We start from the raw sequence: 6,119 nt of genomic DNA on the forward strand, positions 1-6,119 counted from the left end.
CTTCCAAACTCTTTGGTGAGGACGTAATGGATTACAGTCAATGAGGTTGTCTATGTTGCTCTAAGAAATATGTCATACATTGATGACGTCAATTCTTAGCTCGCTTCTGATTCGCGTTTCAGTCAAAATGGCCGATTAGAGAATTTTGCAGTTTTATTTTATTGAATATATTAATAATCCTAATGTTTATACTGAGATTGGGCCATTTTTTAGAATCGTATTTACGTATATGTTTCTTTGAAACCATTATTTCCATGATTCTTTGTTACTGTCATCAGGCCAATTATTACTATAATTACTAGCGCCACGGCTAAATAATCGTGATTATTTAAATTTAACGAAAGATATTGAAAAAAGGAGGCCGCTACGTACTGTATTTTGTATTTAAGTACCTTTTGAATACAAGACTAGTTTTTATGTTGTTGGATTCGTCAATCTATGCGTCCAAAGTTAAAACGGCCGTTTTTGTTTTGAGTTCATAGATTGACGAATCCAGCAACATAAAAACCAGTTTGATGTATTCAAAAGGTACTACTATTAAATACAAAATACAGTACGTAGCGGCCTCCTTTTTTCAATATCTTTCGTTAAATTTAAATAATCACGATTATTTAGCAGTGGCGCTAGTGTGCACGTTGATGGGCTCTTAATATAAATGTTGCATCGGCCTCGTATTAAGTAGTATTATTGAAACATTCCTAAATAGCATTTGTATATTCGTATAAGGCTAAGGCTGTGTAGCGCTCACCATTTTAGTAATTGTATTGCAGTATTAGTTGAGTAGAATGTGATTGTAACATAAGTTTTTCTAAGAATTAAGTTCTTGCATTTCATGAATGCGAGTAGATTCACGAAATTAGACTCTAAGCTCATGATAATGGGAGTTGATGTCAGTGAAATGCAAGAGCGGCGCAAGTATAGTCGCCATAAGATAAATCGGAGCGGTCAAGGTGCTCAAAAATGTCTAAACATGGACATTATCATCTTGATAATGGAGTTTTTGTTCAGATATGTGTGAACCGTGAACACCTCGGCCGCTCCGATATATCTGATGGCGACTGTACTATAGTCTGTCTCTTTAGGTATTAAAAAAAACCGGGCAAGTGCGAGTCGGACTCGCGCACGAAGGGTTCCGTACCATAATGCAAAAAACTGCAAAAAAAAACGGTCACCCATCCAAGTACTGACCCAGCCCGACGTTGCTTAACTTCGGTCAAAAATCACGTTTGTTGTATGGGAGCCCCACTTAAATCTTTATTTTATTCTGTTTTTAGTTTGTTGTTATAGCGGCAACAGAAATACATCATCTGTGAAAATTTCAACGGTTCGTGAGATACAGCCTGGTGACAGACAGACGGACAGCGGAGTCTTAGTAATAGGGTCCCGTTTTACCCTTTGGGTACGGAACTCTAAAAAAGTAAACAATTTGTATATTTTCGGGTAGTTATAACATTTATTGGTTAACCAACCAAATACAAAACCGCCTGGATCAGTCACTGAACGACCTGACTTTAACTTTCATCTACCCTCAACTGGCTTAAGCAGCCATTTGAGGGTAGATTTTGTTTACTTTTATTTAAATACCTAAAGATACAGAGTAGTGCCGGTTATGCTTTTATGCAGAGTGCCATGTTTAATGTGTAAAAAACATAGTTTGTAATTTACAACAAGCTTCTTTACAGCAATAGTTTTAAGCGTATGTTATTGGATTTGTTAGTGTTGTACTTAATGTTATCTAGAATGCCATGACTGTATTATAGGTATTAAACTTAAAATTATACTTACTCCGTCTAGAGATTTTATGACTTTTATGTATATCTATGTTTATGTATCTTTGTTCCTTTATCCCCTGCGCCTAATAATGTCCTGGTTAGATGTAAAAATATCACTCACACGCCAGCCTGATTGCTTCAAGTGTCCCAATAAAAAATATTCAGCCTTGATAGATAGATAAAAATTATGAGTTGTTCCCTCATGTTAGCTGGTATTTCTTACTTTGCTGCCCTAGTATGCAATATAGTTATCAATCGACCTCTACCGATGAATGGCTACCATCAGGCACCTGTATGTATAAAGTAAGATACTTGAGCAGTGGTTTCTAAACACTGAATTTTTAACCTTTCCAATATGTATTTGTAAAACCTATGCTGCGTTAGAGTGCTATAGGCACCGTGCGTAGCGATGACTCTGCCATCTCGTGACTCGTATCCGAAACTTTTACCTCAAGTGTCAAAAATTCTACTATCAAACCACGGAAAAAATTCTGAATTTTCGTGTTAAATTTTGCCAATTTCAGTTATCAAAATGTATTGTTGTATTTCTGGATGCTGTAATACATCCAAAAACAACTCCAAGGGTGTAAAATTTTACTATTTCCCTACTAATAGTACTCACATGCCATGGCTCAAGGATAAAAGAATTAAATGGATAAATGCAGTTGTAAAACACACGTAAGTATGCATTCAAGTATTTAAAAAGTACTATTTGATTTTATTTATATAAAAACCACCAATTTTGTGGGTAATTATTATTGAAGACAGTTTAATTTTCGATGCTCATTGAACCTAACCTATAACCGTTGTTTCTTTCAGTAGACGTCCAAATAACTGGCTCCCGTCTAAAAATACCACCATCTGCAGCGCCCATTTTATTGGCAACAAAAAATCAGAAAATCCTCTACACCCGTCGTATGTGCCTACAATTTTTCCTGTTAAAGAAAATATAAAAAACTTGGAACAAAAAATTGAAAGATTTGAAAGACACCAACGTCGAATGCAACGAGCAGGATCAGTAAAAGAAGATAAGCCCTGTCAGAAATTAAGACCTGAAAATAGTGTTGAACTTGAACCTCAAAAACCATCCAGTCGAAGTGTCGGATGTCAAAATGATAATATATCATGTGAAAATGAGATTTATACTCCATTCTTTTTATGTAATTTATTTAATTATAATGGTGTTTGCACTGCTGAGGTCCAGTGTAACATTGTATCAAAAATAATGACACATAAAAGTTGTGAAGCAAATATTGTTACAGTTAACAAAGTTATGAAGGATTTTAGTTGTGACCCTATTGACCAACATTCACAAATTCTGCTTTGCCCTGGATTTCATGGGATAAGTTCAATGAAAACTGATGAAAATTTAATTAACACAACAGGGGTTTCATTTTCAGTGTTTAATCTACTCTTGAATTTACTTCCTGATGTCGAAACCAAGTTTATAAATAAAAAAACAAAGTTACTTATTACACTGATGAAACTAAAAACAGGATTACGTTTTTCAGCATTGAGTATTATATTTCAAATACACAGAACAACCGTACATAGAATATTTGAAACCTACTTGTTTTTGTTACACTCTGTGTTAAAAAAATTCATTATATGGCCCACAAAATTAACTGTTCAAATTAATATGCCAGAGTCATTTAAAATCGATTATCCAAATACTCGTGTCATAATAGACTGTACTGAGATTCACACAGAATGTCCTCCAACAGTTAAACAGAGGGTTCAAATGTACTCAGATTATAAACATAGTTATACAGTAAAATTTTTAGTTGGTTGTACTCCTTGTGGATTCATAAGTTTTGTATCTAAATGTTATGGAGGTCGCTCTAGTGACTGTTTTATAACAAATCATTGCGGAGTGATAGATTTATTGGAGCCTGGTGATACTGTCCTTGCTGATAAAGGGTTTCCTGCTATTAAAACATCAGTTGATAAGAAAAAAGCTGTTGTAGTTATGCCGCCGTTTCTTCATGAACAACAATTTTCACCGGAGGAAGTAGAAGAAACATATAAAATTGCTTCATTGCGAATCCACATAGAAAGAGTCATACAGAGGATTAAGCAATTTCATATTTTCGATAAAATACCAATTAGTCTGTTAAAATATAGAGATCAAATAGTTTATGTTGTTTGTGCGTTAGTAAATGTTGAAAATCCAATTATTAAACAATAAATGTAATATTTTATGTACTGTTTTAAAGCAACATTTTTGTGAAACTCCGCTTATAACGTATTTTTATACTGACTAACACTATGTAAACTAAACATTATAATTGTACTTGAAAAAATCAACTTTTTAAAATTAAGATTGTGTAGCACCGGGTTAGTAATCGAACCCGGCCCAACACAAGTTGATTTGTTCAAGTACAATTTATAAACTCCGCTTTATCTGTTTAGTAATTTGAAAGTTATAAACAGAGGAAATAAAAACATTTTGTTAACTGAACTTCAATTATTTTATTTAACAACCTACTATACATAAAATAAATACAAAATTATTCTTTGTTTTCTTCTAATAAATTGGCATATAACTTTGGTAAATAATAAGTGAAATAAAACTTTTCTAGACGAAGAACTAAGTTAGATAAAAACATATTATCCCTTTTAATAGACACTAGTACACTTCCCTTAGGAGAATATACAAACAAATCACAGACAGGTATATTTGTAACATATATTTGCATCTGAACCTGTGTATAAATTGAGTGATTTTGTTTCAACTTTAAACCATTTTCATCAAATTGTAAATATTTTACATTTGTAACTAAATTATCTCTTTCAATTACAGGTTTATTTGTACATGTTGCAGGACACTTAATTTCTACTAATTTTTTTTCCCATATATTATTGCCACAAATCACAACAGCGTCTGGAGAGCAGCTCAACCATGGCTGGTGGATATTTACCACTAAACCAACCTTCAATACTTCACAATGTGGAAAATATTTATTTTTATATTCTGTTAAAGCCACTTCTTCCATCTTCTTACCGTACTTCATAGCTGATGTTTCAATGTTTTTTGTACTTAATAAATCATTTATTACTCTGTTTACATCAAAACGATCACCCTTTAGCTTATGTGCATTACTTGCTGTTATTCTCAATTTTCTTTCCGTGTACCAACGAGAACTGTTTGCTTGGTCAATGGTTTCAAAACAAATATTTGAACCAGAATCAACATTACAACAAATTTTATCATTATAAAAGTCATTTAAATGTTTTGGTAGTGATAGTTCAGAGGAGTAATAATAAATAGCAAAGCCCTGCAATGTAAAAATCTCTAGCACTAGCTGGCTAATCTTTTCATTTAATTTAGTTATTTCAGTAATTCTTACTAAGTCGACCAACGTTTCTGCTGCTATAATTTCTTTCTCTTGTTTTTCTTCTAACTCTAAAACTTTATACAAAGGTGTATGAGCTAACGATTCACCTAACGTAGCTGTAGAAATATCCTTTGATTCTAGTTGTTTCATCAAATTATTAAGTTTAATACTTGTTGGTGGGGTTGGAAATAACTCTGCCATTGTCACTCCTTTATCATAACCCAGTAACTGTCGGTACGTTGGTTTGCCCCATTGTTGTGCATGACTGGTTTTCGATTCTGCACTTTCTGCAGAATTTACGTAATGGACTAAGGCACAGACGTGCTTACATTGTCCTGATAGACCTGCCTTGCATTTACAAATTGCACTTTTGATGTTTCTATTGCAATCAAGCTGAAAAGACAGAAATAAAAATTAAAAATAGTAATAATGGTTTTCTAAAGATATTGTAATAACAATTAATTTAGAAAAGGTACTTACTGTTATCTTAACATCATATACATTTGAAATTTTTGTCTGAGCAACAATTTTGCCAGTTAATATTGTTTCTTGTTGGCCAACTGTTTCTGTGACATCAAAAACATGTCCTGACTCGAATAGCTTTTGGCCTTTTGATATATTTTGACCACGCTGGCGATCATTGATTATTGGTAGAAAACCATATTTTATAATTTTATTCATTGTAAAATCAGTAAAATCACATTTACAGACTTGACAGTGACATCCAATGGGTCTGGAAAGTTTCTTTTTTTACTCGCACGGTGTCTCTACTGTCGGGATTATAACGCCATCTATAGTTTCTGCACGGTGCCTATAAATGTTTAGTCATGTTAATCCATTTCCAGGCCGCACCCATCTACAAGTGTTCCCAAAAAATCCAAATATAGTCCATTGTTAATCCACCTTTGATGATTCATTTGAAGACAAGTGACAATTCCCAAAAGTTCAATCTAATTTGAACCTTAAATCGGAATGCTAAAGTTGATATTACATATATTGGTGCATATTG

Source organism: Cydia splendana, chromosome 10 (assembly GCF_910591565.1).
Source record: "Cydia splendana chromosome 10, ilCydSple1.2, whole genome shotgun sequence".
NCBI classification, from domain to species: domain Eukaryota; kingdom Metazoa; phylum Arthropoda; class Insecta; order Lepidoptera; family Tortricidae; genus Cydia; species Cydia splendana.